This window comes from Macaca fascicularis, chromosome 8 (genome assembly GCF_037993035.2).
Source record: "Macaca fascicularis isolate 582-1 chromosome 8, T2T-MFA8v1.1".
Taxonomy (NCBI): domain Eukaryota; kingdom Metazoa; phylum Chordata; class Mammalia; order Primates; family Cercopithecidae; genus Macaca; species Macaca fascicularis.
This window is the reverse complement of record NC_088382.1, coordinates 87,207,446-87,232,087: the sequence shown is the minus strand read 5'-3', so window position 1 is coordinate 87,232,087 and position 24,642 is coordinate 87,207,446. Positions and strand designations below refer to the sequence as shown.

Sequence of the window (24,642 nt, the reverse complement as noted above, 5' to 3'; positions counted from 1 at the left end):
GAACTAGCTTACAATCCCACCAACAGTGTAAAAGTGTTCCTATTTCTCCACATCCTCTCCAGCACCTGTTGTTTCCTGACTTTTTAATGATTGCCATTCTAACTGGTGTGAGATGGTATCTCATTGTGGTTTTGATTTGCATTTCTCTGATGGCCAGTGATGATGAGCATTTTTTCATGTGTCTGTTGGCTGTATGAATGTCTTCTTTTGAGAAATATCTGTTCATGTCCTTTGCCCACTTTTTGATGGGGTTGTTTGTTTTTTTCTTGTAAATTTGTTTGAGTTCTTTGTAGGTTCTGGATATTAGCCCTTTGTCAGATGAGTAGATTGCAAAAATTTTCTCCCATTCTGTAGGTTGCCTGTTCACTCTGATGGTAGTGTCTTTTGCTGTGCAGAAGCTCTTTAGTTTAATGAGATCCCATTTGTCAATTTTGGCTTTTGCTGCCATTGCTTTTGGTGTTTTAGACATGAAATCTTTGCCCATGCCTATGTCCTGAATGGTACTACCTAGGTTTTCCTCTAGGATTTTTATGGTATTAGGTCTAACATTTAAGTCTCTAATCCATCTTGAATTAATTTTCGTATAAGGAGTAAGGAAAGGATCCAGTTTCAGCTTTCTACTTATGGCTAGCCAATTTTCCCAGCACCATTTATTAAATAGGGAATCCTTTCCCCATTTCTTGTTTCTCTCAGGTTTGTCAAAGATCAGATGGCTGTAGATGTGTGGTATTATTTCTGAGGACTCTGTTCTGTTCCATTGGTCTATATCTCTGTTTTGGTACCAGTACCATGCTGTTTTGGTTACTGTAGCCTTGTAGTATAGTTTGAAGTCAGGTAGCGTGATGCCTCCAGCTTTGTTCTTTTGACTTAGGATTGTCTTGGAGATGCGGGCTCTTTTTTGGTTCCATATGAACTTTAAAGCAGTTTTTTCCAATTCTGTGAAGAAACTCATTGGTAGCTTGATGGGGATGGCATTGAATCTATAAATTACCTTGGGCAGTATGGCCATTTTCACGATATTGATTCTTCCTATCCATGAGCATGGTATGTTCTTCCATTTGTTTGTGTCCTCTTTTATTTCACTGAGCAGTGGTTTGTAGTTCTCCTTGAAGAGGTCCTTTACATCCCTTGTAAGTTGGATTCCTAGGTATTTGATTCTCTTTGAAGCAATTGTGAATGGAAGTTCATTCCTGATTTGGCTCTCTGTTTGTCTGTTACTGGTGTATAAGAATGCTTGTGATTTTTGCACATTAATTTTGTATCCTGAGACTTTGCTGAAGTTGCTTATCAGCTTAAGGAGATTTTGGGCTGAGACAATGGGGTTTTCTAAATATACAATCATGTCATCAGCAAACAGGGACAATTTGACTTCTTCTTTTCCTAACTGAATACCCTTGATTTCTTTCTCTTGCCTGATTGCCCTAGCCAGAACTTCCAACACTATGTTGAATAGGAGTGGTGAGAGAGGGCATCCCTGTCTTGTGCCAGTTTTCAAAGGGAATTTTTCCAGTTTTTGCCCATTCAGTATGATATTGGCTGTGGGTTTGTCATAAATAGCTCTTATTATTTTGAGGTACGTTCCATCAATACCGAATTTATTGAGCGTTTTTAGCATGAAGGGCTGTTGAATTTTGTCAAAAGCCTTTTCTGCATCTATTGAGATAATCATGTGGTTCTTGTCTTTGGTTCTGTTTATATGCTGGATTATGTTTATTGATTTGCGAATGTTGAACCAGCCTTGCATCCCAGGGATGAAGCCCACTTGATCATGGTGGATAAGCTTTTTGATGTGTTGCTGAATCCGGTTTGCCAGTATTTTATTGAGGATTTTTGCATCGATGTTCATCAGGGATATTGGTCTAAAATTCTCTTTTTTTGTTGTGTCCTTGCCAGGCTTTGGTATCAGGATGATATTGGCCTCATAAAAAGAGTTAGGGAGGATTCCCTCTTTTTCTATTGATTGGAATAGTTTCAGAAGGAATGGTACCAACTCCTCCTTGTACCTCTGGTAGAATTCAGCTGTGAATCCATCTGGTCCTGGACTTTTTTTGGTTGGTAGGCTATTAATTGTTGCCTCAATTTCAGAGCCTGCTATTGGTCTATTCAGGGATTCAACTTCTTCCTGGTTTAGTCTTGGAAGAGTGTAAGTGTCCAGGAAATTATCCATTTCTTCTAGATTTTCCAGTTTATTTGTGTAGAGGTGTTTATAGTATTCTCTGATGGTAGTTTGTATTTCTGTGGGGTCGGTGGTGATATCCCCTTTATCATTTTTAATTGCGTCGATTTGATTCTGAAAAAAATTTTTACGAATTTGGTTTTCCAGAAGCGTAAGGCACAAAAGAAAAAAGTAATATACTGGAGTTTATCAAAATTAAGATGTTCTGCTCTCAAAAGACATTAGTATCAAGATAAAAAGACATGACACACAGCAGGAAAAAATATTTGCACAGCATACATTATATAAAGGATTTGTATTCAGAACATGTAAACTCTTGACAGTTTAGTAATAAATATACAAACCCAATAAAATTAGGCAAAATAATTCAATATGCATTTTACCATAAAATGGATACTGATGATTAGTAAGTACATACAAATATTCTTACCACTAGTCAGTAGGGTTTTGCAAAATAAAAACACAATTACTACTACATACATTAGAATACCTAAAATTGTAAAGTTACCTAACACCAAATACTGTTGCACATGTGAAAGAAACAGAACACTCATATACTACTGATGTTATTGTAAAAGTAGTACAACCACTTTGCGAAACAGTTTGGCAGGTATTTTATTTAAGTTAAATATACACCTGCCATAGAACTCAGTTATTCTGTGCCTAGTTATTTACCCAAGATAAATGAAACTATCAGCTATGCAAAGATTTGTGCTCAAATGTTCAGAACATCTCTATTATAACAGCCCAAAACTACACCTAAGGGGCCATTAACAGATGAATGGATAAAGAATCTGGTATTTTAATTCTACACTAATCCACAATAATACAGAATGAATCAGTGATGCATGATATAATGTAAATAAATCTCAAAAGGTTATGCGGAAAAAATAAGCCATACAGAAAAGTACATCCTATATGATTTTATTTATATAAAATTCAAAAAAATTCACATTAATCTCTAGTGACATGAAACAGATTAGCGGTTGTAGAGGCATGGTCGAAGCATGGGAAGAAACATCAGGTAGGAATTATGATGTAAGATCATAAGGAAACTCTTGATTCAATGATGGTTTCACAGGTATATATATATATATATTTATATATATGTCAAAACTTACACGTTTATACAATTTAACTCTATGTTGTTTATTGTATGTCACTTATACTTTCATACAACTGTTAAAAAATTGAGCAAGATAGACCAATAGGAAAAATTAAGAAACAAAAATTAAAGGAGGAGAGTTCAGAGAGAGATAAGACTTAAGAAATCAAGTCAATATATATTTAAGCAATATAAAAACAAGAAGAGAAGAAAGATAACTGTGAAGTTCATACTGAACTCCATCAAGTTTTAAAAGTTTAGGAACACTTACTTTTATTAAAAATGAGCCAAATAAATGCATAATGGTTAAATCTCAAAGTTATTATAAGATAAAAGAGAACAAGAACAAAAATTATACCCCCATGGACAACAAAAGCACATCAGAAGAACATGCTTTTAAAACAGATTTTAGAACTTTTGCTCCAGAACAACTGCAGGAATACATTAGGAAAACTGAGGGAACCCACAGATCCTCTGAAGGAAGTGGGTTGCTCCTGCAGGACCCGGGAGACACACTGAATACTATGCTGGGTATCCATGACTGAGAGACCGCAGATGGTTCACATCACAGGACTCTGTGCAGACAACCCCCAGTGCCAGCCTGGGGCCTGATAGATTTGCTGGGAGGTTACATCCAGAAGAGAGATAACAATCACTACAGCTTGGCTCTCAGGAAGCCACATCCCTAGGAAAAGGGATCGGGGCTCTATCTTCAGTACTACATCAAGGGAACAGCTCATGGGACAAAAGAATCTGAACAACAGCCTTGAACCCTCAACCTTCCCTCTGACAGAGCCTATCCAAATGAGAAGGAACTAGAAACCTAACTCTGATAATGTGACAAAACAAAGTTTTTTAACACCTCCAAAACATCACACTAGCTCATCAGCAATGGGTAAAAACCTAAAAGAAATCCCTGATTAACCAGAGAAATAATTTAGAAGGTTAATTATTAAGCTAATCAAGGAGACAACAGAGAAAGGTGAAGCCCAATATAAGGAAATTTAAAAAATAATGATACAAGAAGTGAAGGGAGAAATCTTCAGTGAAGGAGGTAGCATAAATACAAAAAACAATCAAACTTCAGGAAATAATGGATGCACTTAAAAAATGTAAACTACTCTGGAAAGTCTCAGCAATAGAATTGAACAAGCAGAAGAATGAAATTCAGACCTCAAAGACGAGGTTTTTAAATTAAGCCAATTAAACAAAGGCAAAGAAAGAAGAATAAGAAAATATGAACAAAGCCTCCAAGAAGACTAGGATTATGTTAAATGACCAAACCTAAGAATAATCAGTGTTCCTGAGGAAGAAGATAAATCTAAAAGTTTGAAAAACATATTTGGGAAATTATCAAGGAAAACTTCCCTAGCCTTGCTAGAGACCTAGACATCCAAATACAGGAAGCTCAAAAAACACCTGGGAAATTCATTGCAAAAAGATCATCACTTGGACACATTGTCATCAGGTTATATAAAGTTAAGATGAAGGAAAGAATCCTAAAAGCTGTGAGGCAAAAGCACCAGGTAACCTATTAAAAAACAAAAACAAAAACAAAAACAAAAAAACTGTCAGATTAACAGCAGATTTCTCAGAAGAAACCCTACAAGCTAAAAGGGATTGGAGCCCTATCTTCAGCCTCCTCAGACAAAACAATTATCAGCCAAAAATTTTGTATCCAGCAAAATGAAGCTTTATAAATGAAGGAAAGATAGTCTTTTTCAGATAAACAAATGCTGAGAGAATTCTTCACTACCAAGCCAGCAACACAAGAACTGCTAAATGGAGCTCTAAATCTTGAAACAAATCCTAGAAACACATCTAAACAGAACTTCTTTAAAGCATAAATCTCACAGGACCTATAAAACAAAAATCCAAAAAAAAAAAAAGAAAGAAAAAGAAAAAAGGCCAAAGTATACAGGTATACAGGCAACAAATAGCAACAGTAGTTTTTCTTATATCAGACAAAACAAACTTTAAAGTAACAGTAGTTAAAAAGACAAAGCGGGACATTATATAATGATAAAAGACTTTGTCCAACAGGAAAATATCACAATTCTAAATATATATGCACCTAACACTGGAGCTCCCAAATTTATAACACTGGAGCTCTCAAATTTATAAAACAATTACTAATAGTCCTAAGAAATGAGATAGACCCCACCACAATAATAGTGAGGGACTCCAATATTCCACTGACAGTACTACACAGGTCATCAAGACAGAAAGTCAACAAAGAAACAATGGATTGAAACTACACCCTGGAACAAATGGACTCAACAGATATTTACAGAACATTCTACCCAACAACCACAGAATATGCTTTCTGTTTGACAGTGCATGGAACTTTCTCTAAGACAGATCATATGATAGGACACAGAACGAGCCTCAATAAATTTAAGAAAATTGAAATTACATTAAGCACTCTCTCAGACCACAGAGGAATAAAACAGAAAACCAACTCAGAAAAATAAAAAATAAAAAAACTTCAAAATAATGCAAATACATGGAAATTAAATAACCTGCTCCTGAATGATCATTGGGTCAAAAATGAAATGAAGATTAAAATTAAAAACTTTTTTGAACTAAACGACAGCAGTGACACAACCTATCAAAACCTCTGGGGTACAGCAAAGGTGGTGCTAAGAGGAAAGTTGGTAGCCCTAAATGCCTGCATTAAAAAGACTGAAAGAGCACAAACAGACAACCTAAGGTCACATCTGAAGGAACTAGAGAAATAAGAGCAAACAAAACCCAAATCCAGCAGAAGAAAGGAAATAACCACAGCCAAAGAACTAATTGAAATTGAAATAAACAAACAAAACAATGCAAAAGACAAATGAAACACAAAATGTAGTTGTTTGAAAAGATAAATAAAATTGATAGACCATTAGTAAGATTAACCAAGAAAAGAAGATAGAAAATTTAAATAAGCTCAATTAGAAATGAAACAAGAGATATTACAATTGACACCACAGAAATACAAAAGATTACTCAAGGCTACTATGAATACCTTTATGTGCATAAACTAAAAAACCAAGAGGAGATGGATTAAATTCCTGGAAAGATACAACCCTCCTAGCTTAAGACAGGAAGAATTAGATACCCTGAGCAGACCAACCAATAACAAGCAGCTACATTGAAATGGGAATTTTAAAATTACCAGCAAAGTCCAGGAGCAGAAGGATCCTCAGCAGAATTCTACCAGACATTCAAAAAAGAATTGGTACCAATGCTATTGACACTATTCCACAAGATAGAGAAAGACAGAATCCTCCCTAAATTATTCTATGAAGATATCACCCTAATACCCAAACCAGGAAAGAACATAACCAAAATAATAATAATAATAATAATAATAATAATAACTACAGACCAATATCCCTGATGAACATAGATGCTAAAATATTTAAGAAAATATTAACTAACCAAATTCAACAACATATCAAAAAGATAATTCACTATGATCAAGTGGGTTTCATACCAACGATGCAAGGATGGTTTGACATACATGAGTCAACAAATGTGATAAAACAAATAAACAGAATTAATAACAAAAATCACACAACCATCTCAATAGATGCAGAAGTATTCGACAAAATCTAGCATTGCTTTATAATTAAAATTCTCAGCAAAATTGGGATACAAGGGACATACCTCAATGTAATAAAAGCCTTCTATGACAAACCCACAGCCAACATAATATTGAATAGGGAAAAGTTGAAAGCATTCCCTCTGAGAACTGGAACAAGACAAGGATGCCCACTCTCACCACTCCTCTTCAACATGGTACTGGAAGTCCTAGTCAGAGCAATCAGACAAGGGAAACAAATAAAGGGCATCCAAATTGGTAAAAAGGGAGTTAAATTGTCACTGTTTGCTGATGATATGATCGTTTACCTAGAAAACCCTAAAGACTCCTCCAGAAAGCTCTTAGAACTGATAAAAAAAATTCAACAAAGTTTTCAGATACAAATTTAGTGTATACAAATCAGTAGCTCTTTCATACACCGACAGTAACCAAGTTGAGAATCAAAACAAGAACTCAACCCCTTTAACAATAGCTGCAAAAAAAAAGAAAGAAAGAAAAAAGAAAAAACCTTAGGAATATATCTAACCAATGAGCTGAAAGACCTCTACAAGGAAAACTACAACACACTGCTAAAAGAAATCATAGATGACACAAACAAATGGAAACACATCCCATGCTCATGGATGGGTAGAATCAATACTGTGAAAATCACCATACTACCAAAAGCAGTCTACAAATTAAATGCAAATTCCATTAAAATACCACCACAATTCTTCACAGAATTAGAAAAAACAATCTTAAAATTCATACAGAACTAAAAAAGAGCCTACATAATCAAAGCAAGACTAAGCAAAAAGAACAAATCTGGAGGCATCACATAACCCAACTTCAAAATATAATATAAAGCCATAGTCACCTAAACAGCATGGTACAGGTATAAAAATAGGCCCAGAAATCAATAGAAAACCCAGAAATAAACCCAAATACTTACTGATCTTCAATAAAGAAACTGATCTTCAATGAAGCAAACAACTTTATTGCTCTTGATCTTCAATACAGCAACCGATCTTCAATAAAGCAAACAAAAACATAAAGTGAGGAAAGGACGCCCTAGTCAACAAATGATGTCTGGGTAATTGGCAAGTCACATGTAGGAGAATAAAACTAGATCCTCATCTCTCACCTATACAAAAAGTCAGCTGAAGATGGATCAAGGACTTAAATCTAAGACCTGAAATTATAAAAATTCTAGAAGATAACATTGGAAAACCCTTCTAGACAATGGCTTAGGCAAGGATACCATGACCAAGAATCCCAAAGCAAATGCTATAAAAACAGAGATGGCTGGAGGCAGTTGGTGGCTCATGCCTGTAATCCCAGCACTTTAGGAGGCCAAGGAGGGTGGATCATGAGGTCAGGAGATCGAGACCATCCTGGCTAACATGGTGAAACCCCATCTCTACTAAAAATACAAAAAAATTAGCCAGGCGTGGTGGTGGGCACCTGTAGTAACAGCTACTTCGGAGACTGAGGCAGGAGAATGGCATGAACCCGGGCGTCAGAGCTTGCAGTGAGCAGAGATGGTGCCACTGCACTCCAGCCTGGGCTACAGAGCAAGACTCCGTCTCAAACAAACAAACAAATAAACAACAACAACAACAACAACAACAACAAAGAATAATAGCTGGGACTTAATTAAACTAAAGAGCTTTTGCATGGCTAAAGGAACAGTCAGCAGAGTAAACAGACAACCCACAGAGTGGGAGAAAATCTTCACAATCTATACATCTGACAAAGCAATAATATGCAGAATCTATAACAAACTCAAACAAATTGCCAGGAAAGAAACAAACAATCCCATTATAAATGGGCTAAGGACATGAATAGACAATTCTCAAAAGAAGATATACAAATGGCCAAAAAACATATGAAAAAATGCTCAGCATCATTAATGATCAGTGAAATGCAAATCAAAACCTCAACACAATACCACTTTACGCCTGCAAGAATGGCCATAATCAAAAAAAAAAAAAAGATACTTGTGTGGATGCAGTGAAAAGGGAACATGTCTACACTGTTGGTGGGAATGTAAACTAGTACAACCAATATGGACAATGTGTGGAGATACCTTAAAGAAATAAAAGTAGAACTACCATTTTATCCAGCAGTCCCACTACTGGGTATCTACCCAGAGGAAAATAAGTCACTATACAAAAAAGATACTTGCACACACATGTTTATAGCAGCACAACTCGCAACTGCCAATATGTGGAATCCACTCAAAAGCACATAAATCAATGCATGGATAAAGAAATTGTGGTATATTTATACGATGAAATACTACTCAGCCATAAAAAGGAATGAGTTAATGCCATTTACAGCGGCCTGGATGAGATTGGAGACTATTATTCTAAGCGAAGTAACTCAGGAATGGAAAACCAAACATCATATATTCTAACTCATAAGTGGAAGCTAAGCTATGGGGATGCAAAGGCATAAGAATGACACAATGGACTTTGGGGACTTAGGGGGAAAGCATGGGAAGAGGGTGAGGGATAAAACTCTACAAATTGGGGGCAATGTATACAGCTAGAATGATGGTTACACCAAAAGCTCACAAATTACTGCTAAAGAACTTACTCATGTAAACAAACACCACCTGTTCCCCAATAACCTATGGAAATAAAAAAATTAAAAAAAAATAAACTAGCTATTTCCATTTTCTCATACAAAGTAAAACAGATTTTAAAACGGTAAACTATTTTTCCAAAACCAATAAAAAGGCTAAGATAGTGCTATAAGAAAGAAATAATATAAACCAAAACCAGAAAAAGCCCAAAATATGATAATATAACTTAAAATTTATGTTATAGAATTATAAAGAATTATAATTTTATAAGAATTAAAATTAAAGAAATATAACTTTATAAGAGTTGTAAAGGAAAAAAGAGAAAAAATCAGTAATGAAAATTAAACTAGAAGGAAACTAAAAACAAAAAACATAACTGACAATGCTTTAATGGTAATAACCCATAAAAAAGAAGTCACAATTTAAAATTCATAAGAAATGAAGAAAAAGATAAAATATTTGACAGAAGTTAACATATATAAGACAGAGAAAAAGAAGATCCAACAGTCATTAGTTTGCTGTCTGTGTAAAACAAAACGACTAATACAATGACATTCTAAATCTATTGTTCTCTCCACCTATAAAACCAATATTCACAATGTTCAAGGGAAGAAATACTGATGTAACATAGTATGTTAGTATATTGTATAACATTTATTATGTAAATAATAGTATTCACATTTATTATATAAATCAATTTAGTTCTGAGTTAAAATTGGAAATATCTTCATAAACTTATACTGCAATATATTTATGTATGTATATATATACACACAGATATATTTGTGTATTATATATAACCATATGCATGTGTGTCTATGGGTATTCATTCCATCAGTAGCTAGTTTTATCCAAGAGACCAGTTATCTGTTCCCCAGTGATGATACAGGGAGGGATAGATACTCTCATTCAAAGATAGGGAGAATGGGAGGCACATTATACTTCACCAATATAGAGTAATTCTGAAATCCAGTTACCTGTTGCCTTGCCTTAATTAGTATTCAATTCTACTCCATTTAAGTTTGCTTCTGTGTCTGCCCTTTGGTCTACTGGTGCCTTTTTATGAGTTGAGCTTTCTTTATTATAAAAAGTAGCCCATACTGGGGATGCAGGGGCTGGAGCAAGAGCATCTTTCACAAACTGTGGCTGCCCAGAGCAAGTCATCAAAATAGCCACTGGCCTCCTCCACAAAGAAAGACCAAAACAATAAGTAGATAATCACATGCCAAACAGAGTACTAAGAGAGAACACAGGAATTCAGCTAGAAACTGATAAAGATCCTCTAAATCATAGAGATGGTAGCATAGAAGCATAGACAAGGAAGAAAAAAGGCTAGCTGTGATTGCCTTAGAGCCAAGAGAGACTCCCCATTGTATTGATTTCTTTTCTTATAAGGGTACAATTCTCATCACGAGATCTTCACTTTCATAGTCTTATCTAAATCTAATTACCTCCCAAAGGCCTCATCTCCAAATACCATTACGTTGGAGGTGAGTTGAGGGGGTAACACTATTTAACCCATAGAAAGTGAATAATAATAAAGATATGCCATGTCAAAATATGTCAAAGGTAGTTCTCTAAAGAAAATGTGTAATATATACTAGAAAAGAGGAAAGTTAAAAATAATAAAAGCTTGAAAATAATAAAAGTTTGAAAACAATAAGACTATAAAGAGAATAGAAACTTAAATACAGAAGAAAGAATGAAAAAATATTTAATACAGGAACAAGAATAAATAACTTTTTAAAACTTGCAATAGAAAAAATCAGCACAGAGGATTTTCTATGAAAAAATAAATCAATAAATTCTAGCAAGAAAAAGTAAGAAAAAGTTTGAAAGAGAAAATACAAATTAAATTACGAGTATGAATAAAATTAGCAATGAATTATAATTAGAGGTTTATTAAAGGACATGAAACTATAGCTAGACAGGAGGAATAAATTCTAGTGTTCCATACCAATATAGAATGACTATAGTTAACGATGATCTATTATATAGTTTTAAATAGCTAAAAGTAAGACATTGGATATTTCAAACACAAAAAATAATAAATATTTGAGATTATAAATATGCTAATTACATTGATCTGATCACTGTACATTATATGTATTGAAACATCACTATGCACCTCATAAATATGTACAATTATTATATGTCAATTTTTTTTAATAAAATAAAATAGAAATAGAAATCAGAAGTTTCTGCAGATACTAAGAACATTTTAAATGATCCTAGGGAATTCGGGGTGAACCCCCAGTTGAAATTGTAAAATTACTAGAAAAAACAGAAAAGAAAAGCTCTATGACATTTGTTTGGGGAACTAATTTCAGAATATGGTACCAAAAAGCAGGCAACAAAAGCAAAAATTGGCAAATAAGATTATATCAAGCTAAAGAGCCTTTGCACAGCAAAGTAAACAATCCGCAGAGTGAAAAGACAGCCTATCACATGGGAGAAAATATTTACAAATGACACATCCAATAAAGGTTTAATATCCAAAATACATAAGAAACTCAAACAACTCATTATCAAGAATACGCATAACATAATTTTAAAATGAGCAATGGGTCTGAATAGGCATTTCTCTAAAGAATGCATACAATGACCAACTGGTATATGACAAAGGAGCTTAATATCACTAGTCATCAGAAATATGCAAATTAAAAGCACAATCTGATTTCACTATATCATCTTAAATAGAATGGCTATAATAAAAATATAGAAAATAACAAATGCCGGTAAGGATGTGAAGAAAGGGAAACAGTCATGCAATGCTGATGAGAATATATCTTGGTTCAGCTATTATGAAAAACAGTATAGAGATTCCTTATAAATTAAAAGTAGAATTACCATAGGATCCAGTCATCACACTACTGGGTATATGTCCAAAGGAAATGAAACCTGCATCTTGAGGAAACATCTGTACTTCCATGTTTATTGCAGCACTATTCACAAGAGCCAAGATATGAAATCAACCTAAGTGTCCATGAATGAATGAATGGATATTATACACAATAAAGTATTATTCCACCTTAAAAAAGGAATTATTGTCATTTGCAGCAGCATGGATGAACCTGGAGGACTTTATGGTAAGTGCAGTAATCCATGAAGAGAAAGACAAATACCTCATGATCTCACTTATGTGTGGAGTCTAAAAAAGCTGTACACAGAACTGAAGAGTAGAATGCTAGGTACTAGAGGCTATCAGGAATTTGGGGATCCCCATATCAGGGATTTGGCAGGGGTGCTGGTCAAGGAATACAAAATCTTAGTTAAATAGGAGAAATAATTTTAGATAATACTATGTTAATTAGCTCAAACGAGCAATTTCATAATGTATACATATGTCAAATCATGTTGTACATGATAAATATAACAATTTTTACTTGACGAAAAGACCACATTTATTGTAATATTGCCTCCATACTCATAAAATAATTGATTAAGTTATAATTATTCATGTCCAAAGTTAATTGGTAAAGTTAGTAAATAAATAAAAAATAAGAACAGTCATGGCCACTTAACAATGTTTCTATCAACTATGGATCAGATATACAACATGGTCCCATGAAATTATAATACCATATTTTTACTATACCTTTTCTATGTTTAAATATGTTTAGATATACTTACAGTTACCATTGTGTTACAATTGTCTACTGTATTCAGTACAATAACATGCTGTACAAGTTTTTAGCCTAGGAGCAATAGGCTGTACCTATAACATAGGTGTGTAGGAGACTATATCCCCTAGGTTTTTGTATGGCAATCTATGATATTCACACAATGATAAAATCACATAACAACACATTTCTCAGAATGTATAACAATTGTTAAGGGCCACGTAACAGTATCCATTAAATAAATAAATAAAACATCTTAAGAAGATACAATACTACAAATAATAAATAATTTGATCTGAGAAATCTAATATTTAGGTGAAGGAAACAAAATCATAGTTAGACAAGAGGAATAAGTTCTTATGGAAAGAATTTATTTCCTCTTACAGAAGTATTTCTTAAAAAATAAATTGATAAAAACAGAGGGAAGGAGAGGAACTAAAGAGTCCTATGTGTCTAAAAATAATTCATAATAAAAATACCTTCCAAGAAAAATTCTACTCCCAGGTGAAATTCACCCAAAGTCCACCAAATATTAAAAAACAAAACATACAAATTATTTTAGAGAATAGGAACAAATAAAAATCTTCCCAATTTCTTTTATGAAGACTTCAGATTTTGATAGCAATACGTGGTAGGACCATTCAGGAAAATCAAATATAAGTCAATATCTATTATGTAAAATTCCTGAACAACATATCAGTAAATTATACCTAGTGATATATGAAAAGTTTGGCTTGACAATGATGTTATTAACTATATTATTATTATTGATTATTATTATTTTGAGATGGAATGTCACTCTGTTTCCCAGGTGGAGTGCAGTGGCATGATCTCAGCTCACTGCAACCTCCATCTGCCAGGTTCAAGTGATTCTCCTGCCTCAGCCTCCTGAGCTGGAATTGCAGGCATGCTGCACCATGTCCAGCTAATTTTTGTATTTCTACTAGAAACAGGGTTTCACCATGTTGGCCGTGCTGGTCTCGAACTGCTGACCTCATGTGATCCACCTAGCTTGCCTCACAAAATGATGAGATTACAGGCATGAGCCACCACACCTGGCAGTTATTGACTATATTAAAGCGAATAAAGACAGGCAATACAATCTTATCAATAGACTATAAATAACCATTTAATAAAACTCAAAATGTATTTATGTCACATTTATCAATTAAAAAGAAACAAAAAGCCATTAATATGATAAGTAGTGTCAAAAATACAACCAGAGAAAAATTATAATTAATCAAATGCTTTGTATGTCAGTTTGAGATGAGATAGCAATGATTACAATTGCCTTAGGAGTTCTATCCAGTGCAATAAGGCAAGAAAAAGTAACAGAAATTATGAATATTGGGATGGAAAAGTAAAACTGCCATTATTTTTAAAAAGCATGTGATTGTATAAAAACATCTGAATGAATTATCAGGTAAATTACTGCAATTAATAAGAAAATTTAGCTAGATAGCTCTATGTATACCAATGTAGAAAAATCAATTTTATTCCTATGTAACTAGGAAAAAAAAAACAAGAATATCAAGTTAAAAACAATGCCATTTACATTCACATCAATAATCTCCATGTAACAAGGAATAATTTTAACAAAAGATGCATAAAATTTCGACAGAGAAAACTAATAAATTAAATGACTTAAGTAAATGTATAGCAATGTCTTTAGATTGGAAGTCTCAATTATTAAGAAGTTGATTGTCACAAAATTCTATTTTAACTTCAATGAAATTCCAATATCACTCCAGTGGATTTTAAAAATATATTGGCAAACTGGTTTCAACATGCATGTTAAAATTCAAAAGACCTAGAGTCTATAACGGGAAAGTAATCTCAAAAAGTACAAACTGGATTATTTACACTATGAGTTACGAAACTTATTTTTAAAATATAGCAGTTTGTACATTGTGATATGGGCACAAAGATAAATAAATATTTCAATGGCAGGGAATACAGATTTCAGAACAGACACACATATATACAGTAACCTGATTTATGACAAAGCCACTTCCATAATTCAGTGGGGGAAATGATGGTTTTTTCAATAAATGATGGTGGCTCAATTAAATAACCATATGGAAAACATGGACCTTGACCCTACATCACACCATATACAGAAATTAATTCCAGATGCATCATATCATAGAAATAAATGCAAAATCTAAACCAATAAAACTTAAAAAAAAGAAACAAAATATTTTATGAACTTAATGCATTAAGCAGTATAACACCACAAATAACAAACAAAAACTAATGACTGTTTTTGTACTTCATGAAAATTTAAAACTATAAAATAATACATTAAGAGGGAAAAATAAGCCACAAATTTAGTGAATATATTAGCAAAATATATATTCAACTAATGATTCACTCTAGACTATATAAAAAGCCTTATAATTTAAAAAAAAAGACCTAATACAATTACGGGTAAAATATTGAAAAGTCACTTTTGAAAGAAGGATATTCAAATGCTAATAATCACATATGAAAAGATACTTTAAAATGTTAGTTATCAGTGAAATGGAAAGTGCAACCATAATGTGATGTCACTACAGACTTAGCAGAATGGCAACCAGAATATCAAGTATTTCCGAGGTTGTGAAGCAACTGAAACTGTCATAAATTTCTGCTAAGTGTATAGATTAGTAGCCACTTTGAAAAAGCTGGTATAGAGAGTGTCTATTAAACATGTACTATTTTATGATATAGCAATTTCACCCTTAGGTAAAATCTGAAAAGAAAGTAGTGTAAATCTTCATTTCATAAAGTTTTTATTCTTAATAGCATGAAACTGGAAATAATAAAAATGTACCTCGAGAGTATAATGGATAAATACGTTTTGAAAATGACATAAATTATATTTCATTCTCCCTTCACTGCTCTTGAGTATCTCATTTATATAATGGGGTGGGAGAACTGTATGTGCGGAACATAGATGAGTCTTATAGACACAATAGTTAGGAAAAGATGCTACATCCAAAAGAGTGAGTTGATATCTGTGCAGTTCAAGAACATAAATATATAGTGATAGAAATCAGAATTGTTTTCTCAGGGAATGGGTTAATAGTGGCCTTCTGCAATATTGGAACTATTCTATACCTTGTTTTGGGTGGTGATTACAAAGTTTTATATATATATATACACACACACACATATATACATAAAACTTCAATGTCTATAAAACTTTGTGTATCTATATAATTATACACACATATATAAAAAAATATACTAGAATGGTCAAAGTACACGTAAATATTTACCAACAGAAAAAGAGAATACCTTGCTGCATAATTTTGAAATGTGCTATGAACATAACTATTAATAAATGAGAGTTTTTTGTACCTAAGAAGGTATGGACCCCAAAGATGCAAGGTTAGAAGGTGAAGAAGGATACTTGTACCACTTGTGATGCACTTATATTAATATATTATGCAAATTAGAACCAAAAGATACGGAGTTACATACTTATAAAGGAAAAATATAAAGTACTAAAAGTGAGCAACCAGAATCAGACCTATGTTTTAGAAAGCTATTTTGTAGAAATTTAGAGAATGGATTGGATAAGAGAGATTACTAAAAGAGAACTAGGAAAGAGATATTGATCTGTTCTGGAAAAATGTTATGAGAAAAAAATTAATAATAATTATTCCAAGAGACTGGAAAGAAAGAAAAGACTCATAAAATATTTCAGCCACAGATCAAAAGGATATGTTAATCTATTTGAAATGAGAGGGAAAAAAAATGAGTTGCTGTGTATTTATGAAGCATATATGTTTTATATGCCCAGCACTCTGTCAGGTGTTTTACATGTTACACCATTTAATCCTGGTAATAGCCTTGTGTGATACACATATTTATTTCTATTTTACAAATAGAAAATAGAACTCTTGCAGGTTATTTAATTTGCCCAAGGTCAAATGGCAAGGAAATGGAGATGCCCTATTTGAAGCCAGGTGTGTTCGATTCCAAGGTCATACTCTTTGCATTTGAGAATGAATCCTAATACAACTCATAGTACTTGAACGGTTTGTTTTGGTGCATGGTGACACCATTAACTGAAAAAGGAAATTCAGATCAGTAGTATGTTCTATATAGTAGCATAGACTTGGTTTTTGAACATGCTTTAACTTTGCTAACATAATGTCTGGTAAGAAGTTAAAAATAAGTTCTGTTCTGGTGAATTTAAGATTCTTATAGATGCTGGATAGTAAACCTGTGTCAGATGCATAGTTTCAAATATTTTCTACCATTCTGTAATCTGTCTTTTTACTCTGTTAATAGTTTATTTTGCTGTGCAGAAACTCTTTAATTCAATCTGATCTCAATTGTCAATTTTTGTTTTTGTTGCAGTTGCTTTTGGTGTTTTTGTCAAAATCTTTGCCACTTCCTATGCCCAGAATGATATTGCCTATGTTGTCTTGCAGGGGTTTTACAGTTTTAGGTTTTACATTTAAGTCTTTAATCTATGTTGAGTTTATTTTTGTATGTGTTTAAAGGAAGGAGTCCAATTTTAATCTGTTATTAAAAAGTAAAAAAGTAACCAATGCTGAAGAGGTTGCAGAGAAAAGGGAATGCTTATACACTCTTATTGCGAGTGTAAATTAGTTCAACAGTTGTGGAAAACAATGTGATGACTATCCAAATTGCTAAAGACAGAACTACTATTCGAGGCAGCAATCCCCTTACTGGGTATATACCCAGAGGAATGTAAATCATTATGTCATAAAGACTCATGAACATGTATTTTCATTGTAGCACTATTCACAATAGCAAAACATGGAATCAACCTAAATGCCCATCAGTGGTAGAATGATGTATTAATTTGTTGTCACACTGCTATAAAGAATTATTTGAGTCTGGGTAATTTATAAAGAAAAGAGGTTTAATTGATTCACAATTCCACAGGCTTAACAGGAATTATGACTGGGAGGCCTCAGAAAAGTTACAATCATGACGGAAGGCGAAGGGGAAGTAAGTATGTGTTATAGATGGTGGAACAGGAGAAAGAGAGAGAAAAAGCAAAGGCGGATGTGCTGTACACATTTAAACAACCAGATCTCATGAGAACTAACTCACTATCACAAGAAAAACGAGAGGAAAATCCACCACCATGAGTCAATCACCTCCCAATAGCTCCAGTCCCTGACAGTTGGGGATTACAGTTCAACATGAGGTTTGGGTGGGAACACAAAGCCAAACCATATAATTCTGCCTTTGACCCTCCCAAATCTCATGTCCTTCTTTTTTCAAAACAAATCATACTTTCTCAATAGTCCCCCAAAGGCTTAACTCATTCCAGCATTAACTCTAAAGTTCAAGTCCAAAGTCTCATCTAAGACAAGGCAAGTCCCTTCTGCCTATGAGCCTGTAAAATCAAAAGCAAGTTAGTTACTTCCAAGTTACAATGGAGGTACAGGCATTGGCTAAGTAATCCTATTCCAAAAGGGAGAAATCAGCCAGAACGAAGGGGCTACAGGCCCCATGCAAGTCCAAAACCTAGCAGAGCAGTTATTAAGTCTTCAAGCTCCAAAACCAGTCTTCTTTGACTTGATGTCTCGCATCACATCCAGGTCACGCTGATGCACGGGGTGGGCTCCCAAGGCCTCGGGCAGCTCTTTTCCATGCCTCTGCATGATATATTCCCCCACAGCTGCTTTCATGGGCTGGCCTTGAGTGCCTACAGTTTTTCCAGGAACATGGGAAGCTGTTGGTCCATCTACCATCCTGGGGTCTGGAGGATGGTGGCTCTCTTCTCACAGTTCCACTAGGCAGTACATCAGTAGAGATTCTGTGTGGCAACCCCACACTGTATTCCCCTAAAAGAAGTTCTCCATGAGAGCTCTGCCCCTGCAGGAGATTTCTGCCTGGACATTCAGGTGTTTCCATACATCCTCTGAAATGTACACGGATAATCCCAAAGCTCAACTCTTCTGTGCATCCATAGGACCAACACCGTGTGGAAACCACCAAGGCTTAGGGCTTGCACCCTCTGAAGCAACGGGCCTGAGATTTATGTCGGCACCTTTTAGTAGGGCTGGAGCTAGAGGGACTGGGACTGCAAGGCACCATGTCTCAAAGCTGCACAGAGCAGCAAGGCCCTAGGCCTGGCCCATGAAACCATATTTCCCTCCTAGTTCTCTGGGCCTGTGATGGGAGGGACTGCTGTGAATTCTCTGAAATGCCCTGCAGGCATTTTTCCTATTGTTTTGACTGTTAACATTTGGCTCCTCTTTACTCATGCAAATTTCTGTAGCTGGCTTGAATTTCTCCACAGAAAATGCTTTTTTTTTTTTTTTTTTTTTTTTTTCTCTCTACCACATAATCAGGCTGCAAATTTCCCAAACTTTTATGCTATGCCTCATTTATAAATATAGGTTCCCTTTGCTAATGCTAATGAGCATAGAATTTTATGAACAGCCAGGACACCTTTTCAACACTTTGCTGCTTAGAAATGTCTTCCACCAGATACCCTAAATTATGCCTCTCAAGTTCAAAGTTCTACAGATCCTTAGAGCAGGGGCGCAATGCCACCAGTCTCCCTGCTAAAGCGTAGCAAGAGTGACCTTTACTCCAGTTCCTAATAAATTCTTCCTCTCCATCTGAGACCATCTCAGCCTGAACTTCATTTTCCATATTATGATCAGCATTTTCGTCAAAACCATTCAACAAGTCTCTAGAAAGTTCCAAACTTTCCTGCATCTTTCTGTCTTCTCCTGAGCCCTCCAAATTGTTCCAATCTCTGCCTGTTACCCAGTTCCAAAGTTGCCTCCATACTTTCCGTTATCTTCATAGGAGAGCCCCACTTCCGGTACCAATTTTCTGTATTAGTCCGTTTTCACACTGCATTTTGAATCCGGAGAACTTAATGTGAGTGCACAAAATGAGAATTTAAAAAGAGCTACCTGAGACCAGGTAATTTATGACATTAATCTAGTAATTAATGTCTCGGGGATCAAATGTTTACAAATGATCTCATTGCAACCCTTCATTTTATAAATGAGATATAAGATTTAAATAACTGTGTGCCCTGTTGAAAAATTATACAGATAGTTGTTGCTCTGTCAATCTGAGTCCCTGGGTGACACTTGTAAGCAAAGTCCTATGCCAACATATGGTAAACTAGCAAATGATAGTTATGTGCTAGGAAAAGGCATGCTCTGAACTATGTGTAAGAGGTGATTGTTGCTAACAAATACTGCTTTTTTATTGTTGTTTTCTTAACATGATCAAGAAAGTTAGAATATAAGACTAAGGCAAATGGGGATTATATTTTAAAAACTCATACTTAAAAATAATGAATTTCAGTGAAATTAAGAAAAATTTTGGAAAAAAGTGGATCATGGCTATCGTGAGAAATGTTGCAATGAACATGAGAGTACAAAGGTACTCAGCATCACCGATCATCAGGAAAATCCAAATCAAAACCACAATGAGATATTACTGCACACCTGCTACCAAAAAATATAAAAAAAACAAGTGTTGGCAAGAATGTAAAGGAACGGGGATCCTTGTGTGCTGTTGTTGAAAATGTAAAAGGTTGCAGTTGCTAAGAAAAGCGGTATGAGTGGTCCTCAAAAAATTAAGAGGAGAACAACCATATAATCCAGCAATTCCACTTCTGGGTATTTACCAAAATAATTGAAAACTGGATATCAAAGAGATACTTGCACTCCCATGGTTCATTAAAATGAATTTGATTTTATCTTAAAAATCAGTTTAAAAAGCAGAAGTCATACTTCCTAAAACTGATAACAAGGAATCTTGAAGACAGTGAAGAAGTTAATTGGATGTGAGTTTTAATGAACATTATTTTATTTCATGTCAATGAAATCACACTGAATAATAAGTTAATTCTAAAATTAAAAAATAAGTAATATACTTTATAAAAACCTCCATGGATTAAAGAGAGTCACATCAGAATTTACAAAATATTTTGAACTGGATAATAAAGATAAAACATGCAAAAACTTACAAGATGTAGCAATAGTAATGACGAGAGATTTGTCTACCTGAATCTATCTGCTCTTGTTCCTATGTATCAGAAGGTGGCAAACCACAGCTCATGCCGTTTCAGTCTCTGTTTTTGTATGATCCACAAGCTAAGAAGTTTTTTACAAACAAACATTTATAATCATTTAGTAATAGAGAACACTAACTTTGAACCCCAATTAATGAAAATATCATCTCAAAATCCTCCATTCTCATTAGTTGACCTATCTTACAAAAAAAAAAAAAACCTCATGCATTACTGTTGTTATATTTTGAGTGTCATCAATAAGAATATTGTCAAAATCTATTTATCTTCTGTTATATAAAAATCTCCATAATATTCTTGACTTTGCTTCTTGGCCTACAAATCCTAAAATATTTATAATTTGGCTTCTACTAAGTGTGCGAACTGCTAACCCAAGAAAATGCAGTCCCTACCCCTGCAGAGTATACAGTGTGATATTAATTACTGAATTCAACTTTGAAAAGTGTTCTCAATATGACCCTCAAAGGCATTCTCTAAGGTAAAGATAAGAAACTCTATACTCTTTTCAATATTCTGAAAAGAATGCAAATATATCTGACATTTTAAATTGATGTAAAATAACCATAATACCAAGGTTGTATTTAATTCAGTGTACTTATGTTGGTTTATCATATCATGACCAAATCAGTATACTTATGTTGATTTATCATACCATGACCAAAAGCTCTGGTGAATAATAATTTTTTAACATAGGAAAAATATTTTGAATTAATTGAAATTGGTTTCAAGAAAAAATATTGAACAAATCTAATGAAAATGGATGAGAAACAAAGAAAAATATCATAGTGGAAGAGTGTTAAACTAAGAAATAATTTCATTGAGCTATGTTATGGTAATTACAGATTAAAAAATAAATGTTGCAGCCAAATTGCACTGTAAATTTTCCCAAAGAAGGGTGTGTTATGTGGCAAATTCTAAATTATCAAGTTTAAACAGAATAGTTATACCAATTTCTCTGAGGATAAACTTCCTTATCTGGACACTATCTCCCCAAGGTAGACTTAAAGCCTAGCATACAAGATTGAGACAATAAATGGAATCTGATTTTGAGATATGTTGATTAAAGAAAAATACCATTACCCCATTAGGCTACACTTTCATTTTATTCATTTATTCACTCATTTACAAATTATTAATCAAATACTATTATCTTTCAAGTAGGTACTGTATACTAAGTGAACAAATAGATCTGCATTTTGAATTCATAGAACTTAATGTCAGTGCACAAAATGAAAAAATTAAAAGCACAGATAAATTCTTATAGAATAATCTTGCAATATAAAATTTATAGATGAATTCTCTAAGTTAAAACAATAGCAAGAACCTACTAACCTTAATATATCTGAGTCTCACCACATGTCCTGGTGCTTTGCAGTTTGTTAATAATATTTGTTGTGAAATTTGAAACTTATTAATACATTTTGGCAAACAATTTTTCCCTGTTTATATATTGGCCACAAATATACCATAAAATTTCTCATAAAACTCTATGTATATAAAATACAGGTAATGTGGAAATGTTTTCCAGTAGAAGTTCCACAGAGTATGTTTTCATTTAATAGAGACAGAGACAATAATCTGAAATTCATAACTCTAACTTTGTTCTCATTTGAGTTGTGGTAGAACTGATAAGTTTATGTGTTTATATGCTAATTTTATTTTGCTTGGTATAAATTTGATCAATGTATCAGGAAATAAATGTTAATCAAATACATCCTTGACAAAAGACTTTAGATTTCACATAATCAGTATATCAAAAAGTTTTGCACTCTCTTAATCCAGTCTCCAATAAGCAAGTAAAGTAATATTTTAAAATGAATTATCAAATTATATTATTTCTGTGCTTAAGTCCAATGTCTTCTCTTTGGAATTGGAATGCAAAACATACTCTTTTTTTCTCAAATGGTCCACAAAATTCAACCTGATTTGGCCTTTGTTTACTTCCCAAGTTACATCTCCAGCACTAGCCTCTTATTCAAAAAGTCCCAACCATTCAATCAAACTTTCCTATGACATCGACCTCATCCCCATATAAAGAAGTTGTACTTGCTTCCTCTTTCTAGAGTGTACTTCCCATAGAACTCTGAATGGTTGGCCAGTTCTCATCACTTGGGTCCAATTGAACTTTTCAGAGGGAAAATAAAGTACTTCCTCAGCCCACTCTATTTTGTCGCTTTTTGTCCATCGAAGCAGGGATCCCCAAACTTTTTGGCACCAGGGACCAGTTTCATGGAAGATAATATTGGTGAGGGGTGTGGTTTGGGGATGAAACTGTTTTACATCAAATCATCAGGCATTAGATTCTCATAAGTGGCACACAACCTACATCCCTCGCATGCCCAGTTCACAATAGGGTTCCCACTCCTATGAGAATCTAATGCTGCTGCTGATCTGACAGCAGGTGGAGCTCAGGTGATAATGCTCTCTTGCCCACTGCTCACCTCCTACTGTGTGGCCTGGTTCCTAACAGGCTACGGGCCAGTAATGGACAACAGTGTTTGTGGACTCCTGTTTCAAAGCCCTTTCTACCATCTCAAATCATCACACGAGCTAGCTTCTCTATTTCTATTTTTATCACTAGGATGTAAATTCTATGAGAAGAGAAAGTGGTACTCCTTTTTTTAATCACTGTTTTTCCAATGCCTATAACAGCCAGTGTTACCTAGCAGATACAAATAGCAGTTGTTAGCATTTTGAAGCCTATGATAATAATCAGTTTACTGCTAACTGAATATAACTGTCTTTAAGAATTTGGGACGGAAAAATTTATTGATTTTGAAAAAAATCAAACTTAATGTGAAATTTTAATATTATCTAGTTGATATTAAGGCATTTTTAAAATATTGATAGATTTAGATTTCATGGTTTGCACATTTAAGCTGAATATGCATTCATTAAAAATGTGTTCACATTCAACAGGTTAAAACAGACTACCTACAAACTTAGAGACTTGGCTCCTGATACAACTGGCCCTGCCTCTGCCTCAATACTACGTATCAAAGGAAATTAATACTTCCCATGGTTATCTGATATCAAAATACGTGATTTATTCAAGTTCCTGTCGCTTACCTTGGTTAAGTCACCTTATTTTCTTGTGCTTCAATGTCTTCATTATAAAAATGGAAATTACTATATAAATTCTGTATTTTGTTTGAGTACCAAATGAAATAATATTTTATTAAGTGAAAGCACTTTATGAAATTGTCTGCTCCTTCGAATTTTAGCTATTATGCTATCAGTTTTGTCCATTTAGCATGTTTTATTTCTTAAATATGAATTTCCTAAGTTGTTTTATTACTAATAGGTGAGAGTATTTAATAGTTAACATTTTTAGACAAATCTTTTTATGGTAGAAATCTAAGTAAATGAGACATGAACTTTGAAGATTAAAAAAAAAAGTTGATACGTGCAATGTATTTGCATTTGAAGTGACAGAATTTCCTCTAAATTAGATTTTATATTTCATAATGGCATGCGATTATAGAGAAGAATGTAGTGCTCCACCAAATCCCCTCTGCAGGGATCAGCATCCATCCTCC

The 24,642-nt window shown here is 33.9% G+C and overlaps 1 long non-coding RNA gene across 3 annotated transcripts in view; it reads right to left on the bottom strand.

The window, feature by feature from the left end:
• The window catches only part of LOC123575223 (uncharacterized), a 118,892-nt gene that overhangs the window by 71,903 nt on the left and 22,347 nt on the right, over positions 1-24,642 (bottom strand). For all 3 annotated transcript variants that reach the window (XR_012416935.1, XR_010577354.2, XR_012416936.1), the window contains exon 2: positions 7,805-7,880. This is a non-coding gene — a long non-coding RNA (uncharacterized lncRNA). The remainder of the gene's footprint in view (positions 1-7,804; positions 7,881-24,642) is intronic.